We start from the raw sequence: 22,422 nt of genomic DNA, 5'->3' as shown, positions 1-22,422 counted from the left end.
GCTGGTGGCTGAGCTGGCTCATTCGGTGGGATGACAAATTTTGTTGTCTATGTCTGCCTTCATTGAGAGGAGGCTCCCAAGCTCTATAGAATAGTTGGTCACAAACCAGGGACGTGAAGTGCTGAATCATCTTCTTCTGTTTGCTATGCACAAATTGACTGCCATATTTACCAACCAAGCAATAGTGCCTGCACAGCAGATTTACTCCTGAATACAAGAAACATGCAAGTTTATTTTGTAACAGTTCAATGTGAAAATCAACAACCAATTATATGAAAAAGTTGTTGCATAAAGTATGAAGTGATTCAGCAGCTTATTTGTAAAACAATGAATCTTTCAATAGACGGAATGCTCGTAACAGAGCCCTGGCAATCAGGAAATCCCTGGTTGCAATCTTTTCTCCAGGAAAAGGTGGAAGCTGAAACTTGCACACAAATGGCAATTCTAATGTGTTTAGAATATATCATTGAACTGTGTGTACTTTTGTTTAAGTCCTTAAAGTTACTTCAATAAGGGTATTCATGTTAAATATGTGTTTCCCGATGGGAAAGTAATTGAATGCCCACAAGAATTTCTTGAATAAAAGTGCCAAGGGCTTTAAGTGACTTGGATTTGAGGGTAAGGCACAGAGAAACACTGTTTCCTCAACAGAAAACAATGCTTTTAAACATTAATTTATTCCAAAGAGATTGACATAAAAGGAAATTATACAATTTATTTCAGAACCGTAACAGAGTTCATGTAAATGCTGCAAGGGAGGCATAGCTAATAATTTTAGTGGTGTCAACATATAATGCAAAAGATAAGTTGATCTGCAAATAATATCAAATGACCTATAACCAAAAGAATGAGTTAAAGGAAAATTATTCACTGCACTAGCATTAAAACAGTTTTTTATAAGAGACCGCTTATCTTTGTAATATAAGTGAAAAGTTGTAATGCCCATTGTTCCACTTAGATGGCATTATGAATAGATGCTATATATCCTATTGTTCAATGAACAATGGCTGTTTTCTCTCCAGTAGTTTGTATATCAGGGGCGGGTTTCTCCACCTCCCACGCCGGGTGGGAGAATTGCGGGAGGGCCGGGCGACTCAAGACACGCCACCCGCGATTTTCCCATCCCCGCTCGGAAGAATCGCGGCTCGCCGTTTTCATGGCGACCGGCGATTCTCCGGCCCGGATGGGCCGAGCGGCCTGATGTTCCCGACCGGATCACGACGGCAGCAACCACACCTGGTCGCTGCCGTTGTGAACATGGGCGCCAAAGTGCCGTTTGTGGCTTGTGGGGGGCGGAGAGGGGAGTGAGCACCACGGCCGTGCTCGGGAGGGGACTGGGGTCGGCGTCTCCAAGCGACGCACTCTTTCCCCTCCGCCGCCCCGCAAGATCAAGCCGCCACATCACATAGGCGCCGCCGTCGCGTCATTCTCAGCACGCCTCCTTGACGCAAGCGTCAAGGCCTGGCGGCCGAGAGTTACGGAGCGCCGCTCCTAGCCCCCCGGCCCCACGACGGCCTTCCCAATTCATCGTGGGAGCGGAGAATTCAGTCTCAGGGCAGCATGGTGGCCTAGTGGTTAGCACAGCTACCTCACGGCGCTGAGGTCCCAGGTTCGATCCCTGCTCTGTTCGGCCCCTATCTGTGTGGAATTTGCACATTCTCCCCATGTCTGCGAGGGTTTTGCCCCCACAACCCAAAAATGTGCAGGATAGGTGGATTGGCCACACTAAATTGCCCCTTAATTGGAAAAAATAATTGGGTAATCTAAATTTTAAAAAAAATTCAGTCTCTCCCATCAAGAGCAACAGAGAAAGACTTCCAATGTTGCCATATGAGGTGAAGACGCTCACATCGCAGCTCCCAACAGGACGTGTTTTTTAGAGCCACTTTGCCTGTATTTTACTGGTAATTTCTTCTCAGAAACATTTGTTATTGAATATAAAGGATCCCTGCAATGCCAAAAAAGGGGCATAGATAATCCACAGAAAGAAATTCGTCAACCGACTCGAAGGCGTTACACAGCTACTCCGTGGAAACAATGTCGGACGCTGCGTCGACGTAGTGACCCAGAACCTGGGTCCTCTGTACCCGTCAGGCAGCAGTGCTAACCACTTGATCACCATGCCACCTGATTACTGTAGACGTGCTGGCTGGCGTGTCAGCCAAACAATTTGACGCTCACTTTGATAAGTCGAGGAGGCAGATGGAAGAAAACCTATGAAAGTCATTTGAGGAATTTGTGGGCCCTGCCTGGGTGAAATTGGAATAAATGGTGGAATGGGTAAAAAAGCATGGCATGGTGATCAAAAATATGCAAACAGTGCTGACAAGGCACAGGGAGCAGCTTGCCTGACTAGTAGCTGAAATAGTGGTAGTGGCTGAGGAAAGCAGGAAGCTGAAAGCTAAAGCCGACGATCTCGACAACCTATCTAGGAGGCAGAACCTTGAGTCGTGGGGTTGCCGGAGGGAATAGAGGGCCCAAACCCGACATATCTGTACGAATGTTATGGAAAATGATGGAGGAGGGTGGATTCGCATCCCCTCTGGAGCTGGACAGAGTCCACCGGACCATTCGCCAACAAACTTGGCTGAACGAGTCGCCACATGCAGTAATAGTGTGCTTCCATTGTTTCCAAGAGCGGATCCTGAAATGAGCCACGGATCATTGGGATTGGAAGCGGGAAGGCAATCTCGTCTGGATATACCAGGATGTGGGAGCTGAGCTGGCGATGCAACCTTCAACAAGGCTAAGGCCTCCTTGTACAAGAAAGGAGTTTGGATCGAGGTGGTGTATCCGGCGAGGCTGCGGGTTACTCACGATTCAAGGGACTTTTACTTTGACACACCGGAGGAGATGGATGCCTTCGTAAAGAAGCATGGACTCGGTTCAAATTAATGATGCCTTGTTTGGTCTTTGACTACTGTGGTTTGGGAGAAATATTGGGGAATCCTATATCTGGTTGTTGTCAGATTGTGAAATTCTTATCTTTTTTTTCTATGGGGATGACGGGAGATTTTTGCTTCACATATGGTTTAGTTATTGTTGGGGGAGCTAACATTTATGAGAAGTGTTGCCTCTTATTTCTTGTATTCCCTGATGGAATTTAGTTTTGTTAGATGTTTTGGTTTTGGGAGGCTTTCTTTATTCTTGGGGTGGCGATAAACTTGTCTTTTCTCCTCTATTCTGGGGAGACTGCCCCACTAGCATTAAAAATAATCTAGTTAACGGGAGTGAGCTGGGGGGAGGATCTGCAGCTTTCAAACCAATATCATGTGGTTTGATGAGCTTGGCGTTTTTTGGGGACAAGGAGTTCTTGTTGTTTTTCCAAATGCATGAAGTTTATTCCAGGATTGACTTCTTATTAATAAGTGGGTTCCTTCTACCCTGGGTGCGGAGAGCAGAATACTAGGCAATTATAATCTCGCACCATGTTCCATACTTCATGAGCTTGGCCCTGGAAACAAATTCCATGCAGCGCCCACATGGAGGCTGGACATAGCGCTGTTGGCAGACAGTGGGTTTTGTGAGCTCATGTCCAGGACCATTGAGGAGTATGCTAGATTAAATAGGAATGGCTCTGAACTCTCCCTCCACACTGTGGAAAGCCCTTAAGCCAGTTGTAAAGGGAGGGGAGATACACTCCTTTAAGGCAGACTTAGATAGGAAGGTAAGGGCAGAGTGGCAACTGCTGGAATGATTGCAGAAGAGAAAGAACAGGGTCCAGAATCAAATTTGGTGAGGTATTGCTTCACCAAGGTAGGTTGGCTGAAAATCATTTACTTTTCCATTGGTGTGGGCTTCACTGAAGTAGGCACGGAGAGATGAAGCAGTGTAGATGGAGTCAGGCGTTCCATCTGTGCAGAGCTCCTTGTTTGTGAGACTGCTAGTCAGATGATGATAAGCATACTGAGCTATTCAGTTCAGCAAGGCAATATAAACTCGTTCAAGAAACCGGAAGCCTATGTCACATGACCTCCTACCTCGCCAACAAAAGATGTGTATTAATTTGTTTAGAATGTGGCTGTGTTTCAAAGATTGCTAAATGTCTCAGCCATTATGAATTGAAAGAAAGGTTGCAGGGCCTTTTGTCGTAGCAGACTATCAGTCTCCTTCTGGCCACCCTGGGTTATTAAATGCAGGTGGCTTTGTGTAGCTCTCTTTGAAGTTCGGCTCTGCAGGTGGTTGTTAGCAGTTCCTCGGAGACAATGTAATGCTAGATTCCCTGGAACTGCAACATGGCTCCTTTGTTCATGGGTCACAGACAAACATCAGTTCAACCATTTTATGGATCTTGTTCAGTTTTTAAATTTCTACATTTATTGTATAAAAATATACAAAGTGACGTCTTAGTCTCTCACATTTGTCAAAGGTCAATCTGGAGCCATCATTAAGTTGACGGCGTACTGATAGTGTCACTGGACGAGAATCTAGGCACTGGGGACATGGGTTGAAAACCCACTATGGCAGCTGGTGAAATTTGAATTCCATAAATACATCTGGAGTGTAAGCTAGTCTCAGTAATAATTACTGATGTAGCAATGCTGAACATGAAACTATCATTGCTTTTGTAAAAACCCATCTGTTTCACAAATGAACTTGTACGGAATTGTCAAGTAGCAGTGTGTAAAATATTTGAAAACGAGCATTAAATTCGAGGTCGGATCTGATGTTACCAAGCTTGATTATAATCAGTGAATCGATCAAAATAGTTAATTGGATAGTATAGCGTAACAATTTAACAATTTTACCGATCGACAACTGTAAAATCACAAAATTTGCATCCAATATATGAGTGGCCTGGCTGCTTAAATTGCATTCCTTCAATGATTACAAACATAAGATTATTACTATCATTTCTTCTGGAGGATGATGCAGTACTTTTTTTGCCACCTCTTATTATCAAAAATAAATGCAACAGTTTAAAAGGGCATAAAGTTCTAGCTGTAGAAATTATAGCTGTCTATTGAATAGTAGTCCATATCCTAATATGAAATGGCACATTTTCAATTAGATCTGCAGTTGTTTTTTAACACACTGGAATTATTACCAGAATGTGTACTTTATGATGCCCAAAGTATTACCATCCCTTGAAAAAACTATATTTAATTTTCAACTTCATTAAGTTGACGGCGTACTGATAATGTCACTGGATCTCTGGAGGAGAATCTAGGCACTGGGGATATGGGTTGAAAACCCACTATGGCAGTGGTGAAATCTGAATTCCATAAATAAATCTGGAGTTTAAGCTAGTCTCAGTAATAATTACTGATGTAGCAATGCTGAACATGAAACTATCATTGCTTTTGTAAAAACCCATCTGGTTCACAAATGTCCTTCAGGGAAGGAAATCTACCATCCTTCCCCAGTCTTGCCCACATGTGACTCCAGAGTTCACTCTTAACTGCCCTCTGAAATAGCCTAGAAAGGTCAATTCTAATGGGAAGCAAATGCTGGTTTTGCCAGGAATGGCCCACATCTCATGAAAAAAATTGGGTACTTGTTTATTCTTGCCTTCTGACATAATATTGATATTGGACCCAAAAATCTGTGGCGCCACAAAATGGTGTAAGTGTGACAGAGCAGCCACTCGTGATCTTCTTTCTTGACCCAGAAGCTAGTTATAATTTCCTGAACTTCTAACAAAATGCAAGGCCAGGCCTGTAATATGAGCAGCAGATTTTCTGGTCATTTACTTGACTTGTTTAATTACACCGCTGCAAAATGTTAGAGACAAAAGGCATGGTGTGGTCAGAGGTTGGTATTTAGAATAGAAATCATTTCAAATGTGAACTTGTTTGTGTACCTTAATTAGGGCAAATGTGCAATCAGTAAAGAAGCCTCTTTGTAACATAACGTCTAGCAGCTGTAGTTTGCTTCCTGGTGCCACCATTTATTAAGTAAATTCAATATGTTAACTCTCAAGGCAATTTTGTGAATTTGAGACGGGCCTAAAACTGTTGTGCAACTTGTGGAATTGCCCTGGAGCTTGAGAGCAAGTCGCTTTCGACTTAGAGAAAAAATAAAGTAAAACAATGAATTTTCAGTTGTACAACCACTGTACATATTTTTTCTGAAGTATTTTAAATGGCTTTTATACCCACCTTTACAAACAGAAAATTCAGTTTCATAAGTCTTAACTATTCCATCTGTGGGACTGCAAGTATTGTGCATGATAATGGTTAAAATAACATTCAAAAACATGTGTGAAGTGTGGCCAAATCAAATATGAGTAGAATAAATGCTATATTCATGACCATCTAGTGAATACTTAAATCTTTGGACGTTTGTTTATTCGAATATGCTTTAAAGCACATGTTTTCAAATCAGGGCCTTGAGGTAGTCAGATTTTAAATTTTTTCATATTTGCTGTGTGATCTCCCATGGCTTTATTCATAGTGAGTGAGGTTATATTGTTGTAAAGTAGGAGTGAATACTTATCTGTATTGAGACTTTGTGCGTGGGCGTGTAGATACAGATGTGAATCTCCTTTGGCATTGTTCTTTGCAAAGGAGATTGAGGGGACACTTGAGGGAAATGAACTTGCAGGGCTACAGAGATTGAGCAGGGGAGCAGGACTAATTGGATTTTACCACAGAGAGCTATTACCTTACAGATAATGTCCCAGACACTACTATCACCATCCCTGTTCCACCTGCAGGACTGACCCAGCAGAGGTGGTGGCACAGTGGTATACAGTCCAAGGAGTTGCCCTGGGAATCCTCAGCATTAACTCTAGATCCCATGAAGTCTCATGGCTTCAGGTCAAACATGGATTTCCACATACTGTCCACCCTCAACTGATGAATTGGTACCCCTCCATGTTGAACACGACTTGCAGGAAGCACTGCGGGTGGCAAGGGCACATAATGGTACATAATGGGTGAGCGACTTCAGTGTCCATCAGCAAGAGTGGCTTTGTAGAACCACTACTGACCCAGCTGACCGAGTTCTAAAGGAAAATAACTGCTAGACTGGATCTGCGACAGTGGATGAGGGAACCATCAAGAGGGAAAAACATACTAGACCTCATCCTCACCAACCCGCCTGCCGCAGATGCATCTGTCCATGACAGTATCATGGAGTGACCATCGCATAGTCTTTGTGGGGCCAAAGTACCATCTGCACTTGAGGATACCCTCCATCTTGGTGCTAAATACCCTCGTGCTAAATGATCGAGCAACTCAAGACTGGGCATCCATGAGGCGCTGTGGACCATCAGCAGCAGGAAAATTGTTCTCAGTCACAATCTGTAACCTCATGGTCCAGCATATCACCCACTCTACCATTACCACCAGACCAGGGGACCAACCCTAGATCAGTGAAGACTGCAGGAGGGCATGCCAGGAGCAGCACCAGGCATCCAAAGAATGAAGTGTCAATCTGGTAAAGCTAAAATGCTGCACTAAAATGCTGCATGCCAAACAACATAAACAGCGAGTGATAGTGTTATGGGCCAGGGTTGAGAGAACCCCAAAGTGTATCATGGAGTTGAAATGAAATGAAAAATGAAAATCGCTTATTGTCACGAGTAGGCTTCAATGAAGTTACTGTGAAAAGCCCCTAGTCGCCACATTCCGGCGCCTGTCGGGGGAAGCTGGTACGAGAATCGAACCATGCTGTTGGCCTGCTTGGTCTGCTTTAAAAGCCAGCGATTTAGCTGAGTGACCTAAACCAGCCCCTCCTGACCCACAACTTTTAATAGATTGTGGTATATAGAACATAGATGGGGAGCACATGGCCCACTCTACAGGTGTGGTACAGCAGAAATTGAAAAGTATTTTTTTTTTAAACAGACAATTTTATTGAGGTATTTTTGGCATTGTAAACAGTAACAATATGCATTAGTGTGCAGATACCAATTACAAAAAACATAGTGCAAATAACAGTACCACTCTCGCAGATAGACCCGCCTATTCTTCCCCCATACTCTACACTATTCAACCCTCCCCCCCTCTCTCCCCTGTGCTGACGATTAGTTCCCCGCGAAGAAGTCGATGAATGGTTGCCACCTCCGGGCGAACCCCGATAGTGATCCTTGTAAGGCGAACTTGATTTTTTCCAATCTGAGAAAGCTTGCCATGTCCGACAACCATACATTGGGGGCTTTGAGTCCCCAACTCCAGGCCAACAGTATCCGTCGCCGGGGTATCAGGGAAGCAAAGGCCACAACGTCGGCCTCTATCCCCTCCTGTACTCCCGGGTCTTCCGACACCCCAAAAATCGCCACCTCTGGACTCATCGTCACCGTTGTTTTCAGTACCCGGGATATGACGTCCGCAAATCCCTGCCAGTATCCCCTGAGTTTTGGACACACCCGGAACATGTGGACATGGTTCGCTGGTCCTCCCCACATCTAGCACACTTGTCCTCCAGCCCAAAGAATTTGCTCATCTGCCACCGTCATGTGGGCCCGGTGAACCACCTTGAACTGAATCAGACCGAGCCGGGCACATGTTGCGGTTCCATTTACCCTCCTCAGAGCGTCTGCCCATACACCTCCCTCCAACTCCCCACCAAGCTCCTCCTCCCACTTAAGTTTCAGTTCCTCGGTCCCTGTGTCCTCCGCTCCCATAAGCTCCTTATAAATATCCGAGACTCTCCCCTCTCCTACCTCACCCCTGGAAATTACCCTGTCCTGGATCCCCCTTGGTGGAAGGCGTGGAAAGGACGGGACCTGTCTACGTACGAAATTCCGCACCTGCAAGTACCGAAAGTCATTCCCCCTCGCCAGCCCGAACTTCTCCTCCAGCACTCTCATGTTCGCGAAGCTCCCTTCCAGGAACAAGTCGCCCATCCTTCCCACCCCGCCCTCCGCCACGCTCGAAAACCGCCATCCATCTTCCCCGGGACAAATCGGTGGTTGTCACATATTGGGGACCAGACCGACGCTCCCACTTCCCCCGCATGCTTCCTCCATTGGCCCCAAATCTGCAAAGCCGCCACCACTACAGGGCTGGTGGAGTACCTGGCCGGTGGAAACGGCAGGGGAGCCGTGACCAGGGCTGCCAAGCTGGTGCCCCTGCACGAAGCAGCCTCCACCCGCTCCCAAACCGACCCCGTACCCACCATCCATTTCCTTATCATGGCTATGTTAGCCGCCCAGTAGTAGTTGCTGAGGTTCGGCAACGCCAGCCCCCCCATCGCTACGGTTCTGTTCCAGCATCCCCCCTCTTTACCCGCAGGGACTACCCGCCCAAACAAATCCCAGGATGATTTTATTGATTCTCTTAAAGAAGGACCGCGGAATGAAAATAGGGAGACACTGAAAAATAAATAGGAATCTCGGGAGGATCGTCATCTTCACTGTCTGTACTTTCCCCGCTAGTGACAGCGGGAGTGCATCCCACCTCCGAAACGCGCTCCTCATTTGCTCCGCCAGCCTGGACAAGTTCAACCTATGCATCTTACCCCAGTCTCACGCCACTTATATCCCTAGATACCTAAAACTTTCCCCAACCAGCCTAAATGGTAGCTCCCTCAGCCTATTCTCCTGACCCCTCGCCTGCACCACAAACATCTCGCTTTTTGCCATGTTCAACTTGTAGCCCGAAAACCAGCCAAACTCCCCTAGGATTTCCATAATCCCGTCCATCCCTGCCGCTGAATCTGACACATACAAAAGCAGGTTGTATGCGTAGAGCGAGACCTTGTGTTCTCTTCCCCCCCCCCCCCCCCCCCCCCCCCCCGCCGCGGACCATTCCCTTCCATCCCCTTGCCGCTCTCAGAGCAATTGCCAGCGGTTCTATGGCCAACACAAACAGCAGTGGAGAGAGGGGGCATCCCTGTCTTGTCCCGTGGTGTAGTCTAAAATACTCAGATGTCGTCCTGTTCGTCCTTACACTAGCCTCCGGGGCCTGATATAGCAGTTTAACCCAGTCCACAAAGCCCTCTCCAAACCCAAACCGTCCCAGCACCTCCCATAAATAGTCCCACTCCACCCGGTCAAAAACCTTTTCGGCATCCATTGCTACCACTACCTCCACCTCTCTGCCCTCCGGGGGCATCATAATCACATTGAGTAGCCTTCTTAGATTGGCTACTAGCTGCCTGCCCTTAACAAAACCCCGTTTGGTCCTCCACAATCACATCTGGTATGCAGTCTTTGATTCTGGACGCCAGGATCTTGGCCAGCAGTTTAGCGTCTACATTAATCAGGGAGATTGGCCTATAGGACCCACAGACCTCCGGATCCTTATCCCGTTTTAATATCAGCGAGATGGTGGCTTGCGACATCGTCGGGGGTAACACCCCATTGTCCCTCGCCTCGTTAAACACCCTAACCAGCACCAGCCCCAGTATACCCGCAAACTTTTTGTAGAACTCCACTGGATACCCGTCCGGCCCCAGGGCTTTACCCGACTGCATGGCCTTCATGCCCCCCATTACTTCTTCAGCTCTAATCGGGGCCCCCAGCCCCTCTACCACCCTTCTGCCCACCTTTGGGAAGGTCAGCCCATCTAAGAAGCGCCTCATCCCCTCCGTCCCCGTGGGGGATTCCGAGGTATACAGCTTACTGTAAAAGTCCCTGAATACCCTGTTCAGTCCTGCCGGGTCTCCCACCCGGTTCCCTGCCCCGTCCACTACTGTCCCTATCTCACTGGCCGCCTCCCTCTTCCTAAGTTGCTGTGCAAGCATTCTGCTGGCTTTCTCCCCATACTCATACACCACGCCCCTGGCCTTTCTGAATTGCTCTATGACTTCCCAGCTCCGCCTGCAGTCTCCGTCGTTCCCTAAGTAGCTCTGCCCTCGGGGAGTCCGCATATTCCCTATCCGTCTGTGTCATCTCCTGCACCAGTCTGTCCATCTCTGCCCTATCCGTTATGTCCCTATGGGCTCGGATTGAGATCAGTTCCCCTCTCACCACCGCCTTCAGCACCTCCCAGAGCACCGCTGCTGAGATTTCCCCTGTATCGTTGACCTGCGTAGTCCTGCATGCATTTCCCCACTCTCTCACACACCCTCTCCTCTGCCAACAATCCCACCTCTAACCTCCATTGTGGGCGCTGATGACTTTCTTTGTAGACCAGCAGGTCGACCCAATGTGGAGCATGGTCCGAAATAGTGATCGCCGAGTATTCAGTATCCCTCACCCCCTCCAAAAAGTCCCTACTCATAATAAAGAAGTCAATACGAGAATAAACCTTGTGAACATGTGAATAGAACGAGAACTCCTTCCCCGTCGGCTGGCTGACTCTCCAGGGGTCTACCCCCCGCCGCCCGCCCCCCATTTGTTCCATGAACCCTCTCAGTTCTCTTGCCATTGCCGGGACCCTGCCCGTTCTGGAGCACGACCGGTCGAGGTCGGGGTCGAGGACTGTATTAAAGTCCCCACCCATAAGCAACTTGTGCGAATCCAAGTCGGGGATTTTCCCCAGCAGCCTTTTGATGAAATCTACATCATCCCCAGTTTGGAGCGTAAACATTCACTAGGACCACCTTCACCCCCTCAAGCTTGCCCCGGATCATAAGAAATCTACCATCCCCATCTGCAACTGTGCTGTCCGCCTCAAATTTAACCCGTTTGTTAATCATGATCGCGACCCCTCTGGTCTTAGCGTCAAGCCCCGAATGGAAGACCTGGCTAACCCAGCCCTTCCGTAATCTAATCTGGTCCGCCACTTTCAAATGCGTCTCCTGCAGTAACATTACATCTGCCTTCAGAGCCCGTAAGTGCGCGAACACACGTGTCCTCTTGACCGGCCCGTTTAATCCTCTAACATTCCAGGTGATCAGCCTGCTTGGAAGGCACCCTGCCCCCCCCCCCCCCCCCCCCCCTTCCCCCCCACGCCGATCAGCCATCCCCCTTCTTGGGCCAACGCCCTGAACCCCTTGTAACCTAATCCCTGCCATATACTGGCTGTATACACACCCCCACCTTGCTCCCATTGACTAGCTCAAAGCAGGTAGCCTGGTGGCTCTCAACTCCGGCGCCACCATGTCTCACACCTATTGTCCCCCTGCTCTCCTCCCCCCGCCCATCAACACCACCTCCCCAGAACAGCCCTGTTCGAGCAATCGCTCTGGGACCGAGACAGAGAGAAAACAAACAAAGAACAAAGCAACATTCCCAGAAGAAAAAAAATCAAAGTGAACCCGAACAGCCCCCCAGCACCCAACAACTTAAACTTTAACTATCATTTTGGCTTTAACTTTAAAACTTTCAAACAGGCAAACACAAGAACACCCCCAATTTTAAATAAAAGAGCATGCCGAACGACATCGCTAACACGAAGGGCAATCTGTGAACAATCGCAGACATTCCTTAGTACACTCTAACTTGAGTCCATGGGTCCTCAGTTCGGCACTAGTCCATGCCCCTTAGCGAAGTCCATCGCTTCCTCCGGGTCATCAAAATAATGTTGCTGTTCCCGGTATGTGACCCAAAGCCGCGCCGGGAAAAGTAGCCCAAACTTGACCTTCTTTTTAAACAGAATCTCTTTAATTTGTCTGTAGGCTGCCCTCCTTCTGGCCACCTCCTGGCTCAGATCCTGGTAAATGCGCAGGACACTGTTGTTCCATGAGTAGCTCTTTCGTGCTCTTGGCCCACTGTAGAACCTATGGAACCTGACCACATTGCCCGGCGCACCCCCCCCCCCACCCCCACCAGCCCGTGGCTGCCTCGTCTGCACTCTGTGTGCCCTGTCCAGCTCCAACGGATGCAGGAAGAAACCATCCCCCACCAGCTTCTGCAGCATGTCTGCCACATGTGCCATGGCATCCACTCCCTTGGCCCCCTCCGGGAGCCCAATGATTCTCAGATTCTGCCGGCGAGACCTATTTTCCAGGTCCTCCAGCTTGTCCATCAGCCTTGCTTGCTGCTCCTTCAACTTACTAATTTCCACGTCCGCTACCGTTTGGAAATCTGTCTGCTCTTCCACTGTCTTCTCCAGTGCCTGGACCTTCTTATCCTGAGCATCCAGCCTCTGGTCAAGTCGCTCCACGGCTTTCTGGAGCGGTTCCAAATTATCCCGCTTCAGTGCTGCGAAGCTCTCTTTTATGACCTGCACATGTTGTCCAGTGCTGCCTGGACCGTCCTTTCCGTGGTCCGTTCATCGGCCATCTTTCCTCCCACTTGAGCTTCTACACCACCTTTGTTCAGCCCCTTCTTCGCCTGTTTTCGCTCTCTTCTGCTCCTTAAGTCCATACAACTCTGTATGGATTAAGATCTAGAGTGCTATTGCTTTTCACTCCACGCTCAAAAGAGGAAAAAGGTTGTCGGGGAAAGAGGTCTTAAAGTCAGACCGGAGCGAGAGCAACCAAATGTGCGACTTACTCCCACATCCACCGGAAGTCATGGAAAAGTATTTTTTAAAACAAAACAGTGGGCGGGATTCTCCGACCCCCCCGCCGGGTTGGAGAATCGCCGGGGGCCGGCGTCAATCCCGCCCCCGCCGTGTCCCGAATTCTCTGCCACCAGAGATTCGGCGGGGGCGGGAATCACGCCACGCCGTTCGGCGGGCTCCAGCCCGTGATGGGCCGAAGTCCCGCCGCTGTGTCAAGCCTCTCCCGCCAGCGTGGATCAAATCACCTACCTTACCGGCGGGAGCAGGGCGGGCTCCTTGGGGGGGGGGGGGGGGGGGGGGGATCTGGCCCCGGGGGTTACCCCCACGGTGGTCTGGCCCGCGGTCGGGGCCCACCGATCGGCTGGCCGGCCTGTGCCGTGGGGGCACTCTTTTCCTTCCGCCTTCGCTATGGTCTTCACCATGGCGGAGGCGGAAGTGATCCCCCTGCGCGGGGATGACGTCAGCAGCCACTGATGCTCCGGCGCATGCGCGGACTTCTGCCAGCCGGCGAAGTCCCTTCGGCCCCGCCTGGCGTGGCGCCAAAGGCTGTCCACGCCAGCTGGCGGAGCGCCAACCACTCCGGCGCGGGCCTAGCCCCTCAAGGTGAGGGCTTGGCCCCTAAAGGTGCGGAGACATTCTCATGACAATAGACAGAGCTAAGCAATCCCATAGTCAACGGATCAGACGTAATCTCTGCAGTCCTGCCGCATCTAGTTGTGAATGGTGGTGGACAATTCAACAATTCAGTGGAGTCCACAAATAACCCCATCCCCAATGATGGAGGAGCTCAGCACATCAGTGCAAAAGACTGATGAATTTGCAATAATCCTCAGCCAGAAGTGCTGAGTGGAGATCCATCTTGGTCTCATGCAGAGGTCCCCGCCATCACAGATGTCAAAGAACAAAGAAAAGTACAGCACAGGAACAGGCCCTTCGGCCCTCCAAGCCCGTGTTGACCATGCTGCCCGTCTAAACCAAAATCTTCTACGCTTCCTGGGTCCGTATTCCTCTATTCCCATCCTATTCATGTATTTGTCAAGATGCCCCTTAAATGTCACTATTGTCCCTGCTTCCACCACCTCCTCTGGCAGCGAGTTCCAGGCACCCACTACCCTCTGTGTAAAAAACCTTGCCTCGTACATCTCCTCTAAACCTTGCCCCTCGCACCTTAAACTTATGCCCCCTAGTAATTGACCCTTCTACCCTCGGAAAAAGCCTCTGACTATCCACTCTGTCTATGTTCCTCATACTTTTGTAGACCTCTATCAGGTTGCCCCTCAACCTCCGTCGTTCCAGTGAGAACAAACCGAGTTTATTCAACCGCTCCTCATAGCTAATGCCCTCCATACCAGGCAACATCCTGGTAAATCGCTTCTGCACCCTCTCTAAAGCCTCCACATCCTTCTGGTAGTGTGGCGACCAGAATTGAACACTAAACTCCAAGTGTGGCCTAACTAAGGTTCTATACAGCTGCAACATGACTTGCCAATTCTTATACTCAATGCCCCGGCCAATGAAGGCAAGCATACCGTATGCCTTCTTGACTACCTTCAGGGTTCTACCATTCACTGTATATTCTTTACCTGCATTAGACCTTCCAAAATGCATTACCTCACATTTGTCCGGATTAAACTCCATCTGCCATCTCTTTCGCCAAGACTCCAAATGATCTAAATCCTGCTGTATCCTCTGACAGTCCTCATTGCTATCCGCAATTCCACCTACCTTTGTGTCGTCTGCAAACTTACTAATCAGACCAGTTACATTTTCCTCCAAATCATTTATATATACTACGAACAGCCAGTCTTCATGTCAGTCTTCAACCATTTCGATTCACTCTAAGTGATATCAAGAAACACTGACGACATTGGGTACTGCAAAGTGTATGGGCCCTGACAAATTCCAGCAATAATACTGAAGACTTGTGCTCCAAACCTGCCACGTATCAAGCCAAGCTGTTCCAGTACAGTTACAACACTGGCATCTAACTGACAATGTGGAAAATTGCCCAGGTCCTGTAAGCAAAAAGCAGGATAAAGCTAACCCGGCCAATTACCTCTATATGATCCTACTCTCAAACATCAGTAAAGTGATGGAAGGGGTCATCAAAAGTGCTCTCAAGTGGCATTTACTTTGCAATAACCTGCTCACTGATGCTCAGGGCCACTCAGCTCCTGACCTAATTGCAGCCTTAGTCGAAACAAAGAGAAGAGAGCTCAACTCTTGAAGTGAGTGACTGCCATTGACATCAAGGCAGCATGAGAATCAGGGGAATACTGTCCACTGGTTGGAGTCTGTCCTATCACAAAGGAAGGTGGTTGTGTTTGTTGGAGGTTAGTAATCTCAGTCCCGGGAGTTCATTGGAGGAATTCCTCAGGGTAGTGTCCTAGGCCCAAACATCTTCAGCTGCTTCATCAATGACTTCCTTCCAACATAATGGCAGAAGTGGGGATGTTCACTGATTGCTCCATATTCAGCACTATTTGTGACTCCTCAGACACTGAATCAGTCCATGTGGAAATGCAGTAAGACCAGGACAATATTCAAGCTTGGGCTGACAAGTGGTAAGTTACTTTCATGCCACACAAGTGCCAGGCAATGACGTCTTCTACAAGAGAGGATCTAACCATCACACTTGACATTCAATGACATTACCATCTCTGAATTCCCCACTATCGACATGCTGGGCTTACCGTTGACCAGAAACGGAACTGTGGCTGCAAAAGCAGTTCAGAGGCTAGGAATCTTGCAGTGAGGAATGCATCTCCTGACTCCCCAAAGCCTGTCCACCACCTACAAGGCACAAGTCAAGAGTGTAATGGAATACTCCCCACCTGGATGGCCACCCAGGCAGCCTGGACGACTGCCGCTCCAACAACACTCGCAAAGCTCAACACCATTTAGGACAAAGCAGCCCACTTGATCGTCACCTCTTCCACAAACATTCACTCCCTCCATCACCAACCCATAGAAGCAGCCATGTGTACCATCTACAAGATATACTGCAGGAAATTACCAAGGCTCCTTAGGCAGCACCTTACAAAACCACAGTCATCTAGCAGCAGATACGAGGGAACACAACCACCTGGAACTTTCCCTCAGTCACTGATCATCCTGATTTGGAAATGTATCGCCATTCCTTCACTGTCGCTGGGTCAATATCTTGGAAGTCCCTGCCCAGCAACACTGTGGGTGTACCCACATCGCAGTGACTGGAGTGGTTCAAGAAGGCAGCCTCCTGCCACCTTCTGAAGGGCAATTAGGGATGGGTAATAAAGGCTGGCTTAGCCAGCAAAGCCAGCATCCCGTAAAAATTAATTTGAGAAAAAAGGCCTCATCTGCTGATATGATTATAATGCATTGTGCTGTAAGAACAGTAGTGTCATACCATTCATCGACATTGTAATATTCAGAATTAAGGTGACGTCGTTCTTGCTAGATCATAAATTCTGGATAAACATGGTCAAACCAGTCAGTTTATTTGTTGTTTGGTTAAGAAACTTGATTGGAAACATTAATAAATTTTTAGCTGCAGGACACTCCGCATGAAGTGACTATGGGCGCGATTCTCCGACCCCCACGCCGGGTGTGAGAATCGCGGGAGTGCGGGGCGAATCACGCCACGCCGCCCTGGCACCTGAACGCGATTCTCCCACCCCCCAAAACGGCATGTTGCATTTTGCGACAGGCCGCTCGGAGAATCGCCTCTCCGGTTGAGGGGCGATTCTCCGGCCCGCATGGGCCGATGGCCTGCTTAATACGACTGGTTCACGCCGGCGCCAACCACACCTGGTCGCTGCCGGCATGAACAGCGCGGGACCGCTGCGTGTGGGGCCTGTGGGGGGGCGGAGGGAGAATCGAGCACCAGGGGGTGCTCAGGAGGGGTCTGGCCTGCCACCGGTGCCCACCGATCGTCGGCCGGCGTCTCTGAAAGACGCACTCTTTTCCCTCCGCTGCCCCGCAAGATCACTCCAACATGTCTTGCGGGGCAGCGGAGGGGAAGACGGCAACTGCGCATGCGCGGGTGACGTCATTTAGACACCACCGGCCGCGTCATTCAGGCGGCGCCGCTTTGACGCAAGCGTCGAGGCCCGGCGCCCGAGATTGACGCGCCGCAGCTCCTAGCCCCCCGGGGGTGGGAGAATAGGGGGCGAGGAGCGGCCTCCGACGCCAGAGTGAAATATTCGAGATTTCACTCCGCCGTCGGCACTTTGCCTCCCTTTGGGAGAATCGCGACCTATGTTTCTGCTTTACAATGATTTATTTGCATCCATAATAAAGTGCAAGTATTCGTATACCAAATGTACCTACATGAGGTAAATTTAACCTAATTTAATTAATTAAATTTACTTGTCCTGCTGACACAATTGGAGTCTTGCGAAGTATTTCTGTAATTTCAGGGATCTGCAATGAAAAAAAATCCTAAAAGACAACACTGCTTTGATGTACCATTAAATGACTAGAAATGAGGCCCAACAAAACATTAGCAACAAATGACCGCAGCAGATTACCAAAACTAATTAATGCAGGAGACAGCCCTTTAAATCAATAAAGTCCAAAATTGGCCTTCCATTAAGCCGTATTGTTTGTGGTCATAATGCTTTCAAGTCTGCTGCAAATAGGAGGGCCACTAACATATGCATTTTTTTTATTATTACATTACTGCTTAAAGCAGTCATTTTCAAACTGAGGGTCACAGCCCATGGGTGGGTCACGTGCTGGTGCCGGGAGGGTCGCGGAGCGATCGGTCGCAGCATTCCCGATCGTGGAAGAAGTGTCCAACGGTAGCGACTGGCTTTCAAAAATGCTGGACATGACTGTCTTCCACCAGAAGCGGCGGCAGAGAGTAGGTAATGCTGGCATCACGTGCTTTATCACGAAGGAAAGATTCCTCCATTTTGTAGCTGCCAGCAATCAAGCAACAAGACAGTGTGAAGAACTGAAGATGGATAATTTTGTAATAAAGGAAGAGGGGGCCAGAGACGCAAACAGGCCAGGATCTCACAATTGAATCTGCAAGAGAAGGCTTTTCAGGAGATTCAACGGGAGGACAAAGCAGTGCTGGTGTGAGCTGTGTCCAGAGCTCCAGGGCCTTTGATGAACAAACAATTAAGAAGAAACTGAAATCAGGAACAAAGCATTATCAAGATGATTTCTAGAGGAATGGCATTGTAAATTTTACCAATGCAAATTAGGATGCAAAGCCCATGGATGTTATATGCAGGGAAATAAAAGTTTCAAATCCTCAAAACTTCAGAAGGATTTGAAGACTAAGCATGGCAGATTTGAGGTCAAACTTCGTGATTTTTTTTGAAGGATGCAGCGAGAACTGAAATAGTCAGCTGAAGTCCTCGGCAGAAATTGAATGACAAAGCAAGTGAGATTGTGAGGACCAAGCAGCCTCATTAAAGGTAAGCAATAAATGTGTGTCGCGAATGCCGACCAGTATAGATTGTGAAGGTCGGCATGAGTCCCAAACGTTGGCCAGTTGGTAAAAGTGGGTCCCGGGGAAAAGAAAATTGAAAAACACTGCCGTACAATACTAAAGTGGACAAATAGGGAGGGTCCCAACTTCAAATCCTGGTCTGTCTTGATTTAAGCCAGAGTAGACCTGGAAGCACTGGAATTGGCTTCAACATTCTGAGATTAGATCAGTGATGGGAAACCTGCAGCTCACCTGGGTGCTGAGTGCGGAGACATTTTGTTGACAGTTGCCAAAGCGCAAGGTTGTCAGCTTCCGATCGTTTCCATCCACCTAGTTTTTTTTTCCTACCGGTATGACTGAAGTGATACACACATAAAACAAGGGCCTGTGCAATGAGATGTGTGTTGATTGTACACAACATTGACGTGCGCTCTCACTGTGTCCAATCAAAGCATAAATACTTATTTTGTTTTTAACCATTTGATGTTGATGTGATGATGGTTCTATTAAGTTATGAATGATTAAGCGTTTTCTATAATATGCGACATGTATTAAATGTATTTAATCTTAGTCATTGGGTCATAGTTAGTGAACATGCCCTGCTTCAATTCTGCAGCCCACTGAGATGAAGGCGGGCCTCTCGCGCAGCTCGCTCACTAGCCTCGGTTACCCATCACTGTACTAGAGAGACAGAGGAAATAAGTCAGAACTCCTGCTGATGATCACTATCTAGTAACTTCAGCTGCAAGTGCACATGTAATAACATAGAATCATAGCATTTACAGTAGAGATGGAGGCCATTTGGCCTATCGAGTCTGCACCAGCATTCGGAAAGAGCACCCTACTCCTCCACCCTATCACCGTAACCCAGTAACCTCACCTAACCATTTGGACACCAAGGGGCAATGTATCGCAGCCAATCCACCTAACCTGCACATCTTTAGACTCTGGGAGGAAACGGGAGCATCTGGAGGAAACCCACTCAGTCATGGGGAGAAAGTGCAAACTCCACACAGTCATCCGAGGCCGGAATTAAACCCGCGTCCATGGAGCTGTGAAGCAGCAGTGCTAACCACTGTGCCACCATGCTGCCCCGTTTGAACAGCCCACATTTGAATATCTGTAAACAGTTACTGTTCTCACTTATTTAATGGACACTTGGGTAAAGCACTCCTGAGTTAGCACAGGTGTCACTGATGCAGTAGGAATGATCAACTTCACAAAAGCATAATTAGCTGCTTAAAAGTACCTGTTTCCGCTCATTGATGTTTTCTTGAGGTTTGATGGCAGCAAATTCTTTCTTTAAACAGTCCAAAATCGCAGTGCCTTTTGCTTTTATGAGACAGTACAAAATGAAGTATTACTTTCCCATTGGTGACATAATGGAACAGTGGTAAGTTTCCAAGTCAATTAAAATGTTAATTTAAAAGAACTAAGTAGAAACCAATCACAGCTCATGGAGCTGACGTAAGTATTTGGATATTTGGAGGTTGTTAGCCTGAGATAGAAAGTGGTGGTTGGAATATCATGTATCTCTGATTGACACTGTTGTAAAAATGACTTTGAATAACCACTCAGGTGTGGCACTTTATTGCTCATTAGTAAACAATTTCCTGCAAGTGTACATGAAATAACAAAGCAATTATTGTTCTGTAACAGAATGACTGAGTGTGAATATTATCTAAATTATTTTCTGCTATTGTGTCTCAAGCATTTTATATTGTGATTTTTATACTTTGTAAGATTCTTTTGACCGTAAAAACAATGTTATTTTAATATAACAAAACCATTTCAAAACTGAAATTTGTAAAATCTGAGTTGAAGAAATAAAAATGTGCAGAACAAACTATTTGTTCAGAACAAATGATTCTGGTCGGGGTTTCATTTTTTGTGAACCTCTTTCTATTACACATGTTTATAAGATCCTCCGTAATCTTTCCATTTAATAAGTTGTAAATTGTTTGGAACATTTGTGTGGAATAGCAAGTGAGAATAAAGATTATGGGTCTGATCTACAGGTCGCGTCGTGCCCCCGTCTGGGCGAACCTTACAGGTGAGTTGGGGCTTTGTGGGGGTTCAGGGGTCACATTGGGGGGGGTCGAGAGATTTGGACTCCAGTCACAGGGCACTGTTACAATTAATTTAGATAGCAGCCTATATTTCTGTAGTTTCTGCATCATCAATCTTTGTTCAATCTTTTCAATAGGCAACCCGTCGTAAAACCTCTGGCAACTCTTCTATCTCTTGCTAGACTCTTTACAGTAGTAATACCATATTTTAAACTTGCTGCATGGAATTAGATCAGTAGTGCTGCAGTTATACAACGATCACAGAAACATAGAAAGATTTACGACACAATAGGAGGACATTTAACCCATTGTGTCTTTGCCAAAAAGCGTTATCCAGCTTAATCCCATCTGTGGAAGAGGACCTTAGTTTTTCAGGTATTTAGCGAGTGGCCTATTTCACATATGAACATACAAACTAGGAGCAGAAGTAGGCCTTTCTGCCTTTCGAGTCTGATCCTCCGCCATTCAATAAGATCATGGCAGATTTGTTTGTGTTTCAAGTTCCACATTCCCATTTAGTTCTCTCACCTAACAATAATCTATTACCTCTGCCTTAAAAATATTCAGTGACCTTGCTTCCACTGCCTTCTGAAGCAGAGTTTCAAAGTTACACAACCGTCTAAAAGAAAATAGTTCTCCTCATTTGTGCCCTTTAAGGGTGACCCCGAATTTTAAAACCGTCCCCCTTAGTCATGGAGTCATCCACAAGAGGACACATCCTTTCCATATCCACCCCGTCAAGCCCATTCAGGATTTTATATACTTCTATCAAGTCACCCCTCACTCTTAATTTCAATGGAAATAAGCTCACCATGTAACCTTTCCTCATACCACAACCTGCTCATTCCAGTCTTCCATCTCGAATATCTCTGAACCGTCTCCAATGCATTTACATCCTTCCTTAAGTAAGGAGCCAAAACTGCACCAAGTATTTGAGATGTGGTCTCTCCAATGCCCTGTATAACTGAAGCATAACATCCTTACTTTTATGTTCAATTCCTCTTGTAATAAATTATAATATTCCATCAGCTTTCTTGATTATGTGCTGTACCTGCACATTAGATTATTGTGGATCATGAACGAGAACACCTAGATCCCTCTGCAGCATGAAATTCTGCAGTTGTTCTCCATTTAAGTTATACACTGCCTTTTTTATACGTCCTGCCATAGTGAACAACTTCACATTTTCCCACGTATTACTCCGCCTGCCAAATTTTTGCCCACTCACTCAATCTATCTATATGAATCTGCAATCTCCTTATGTCTTCTTCACTATGTACTTTCCTATATATATTTTTGTCATCTGCAAATTTAGCTACCATGCCTTTGCTCCCCTCAACTAAGTCATTAATGTAAATTATCAAAGGTTGAAGCCTCAGCACAGACTCCTGTGGGTCTCCACTTGTCCCAGCCTGCCAATCAGACAGCAGCCCCTTTACGGAGGCTCCTTTTTTTTTTTACCAGATAGGCAATCTTCTGTCCATGCTAATATGTTATCCCTTGCACCATGAGCTTTTATTTTCTGCAATAACCTTTGATATGGCACATTATCAAATGACTTCTGGAAATCCAAGTATAGTACATCCACAGGCTTCCCTTTATTCACAGCACATGTTACTCTTTCAAGGAACTTCAACACCAACAC

At 47.3% G+C, this 22,422-nt stretch overlaps 1 protein-coding gene across 6 annotated transcripts in view; it reads left to right on the top strand.

Annotated features, from left to right (window-relative positions):
- Positions 1–22,422, top strand: part of LOC119955411 (disabled homolog 2-interacting protein-like) — a 1,014,916-nt gene that overhangs the window by 453,588 nt on the left and 538,906 nt on the right. The gene's annotated exons all lie outside the window — the stretch shown is intronic.

The sequence above is a fragment of the Scyliorhinus canicula genome, chromosome 21, assembly GCF_902713615.1.
Source record: "Scyliorhinus canicula chromosome 21, sScyCan1.1, whole genome shotgun sequence".
Lineage (NCBI taxonomy): Eukaryota > Metazoa > Chordata > Chondrichthyes > Carcharhiniformes > Scyliorhinidae > Scyliorhinus > Scyliorhinus canicula.
This window is presented reverse-complemented; position numbering and strand designations above follow the sequence as displayed.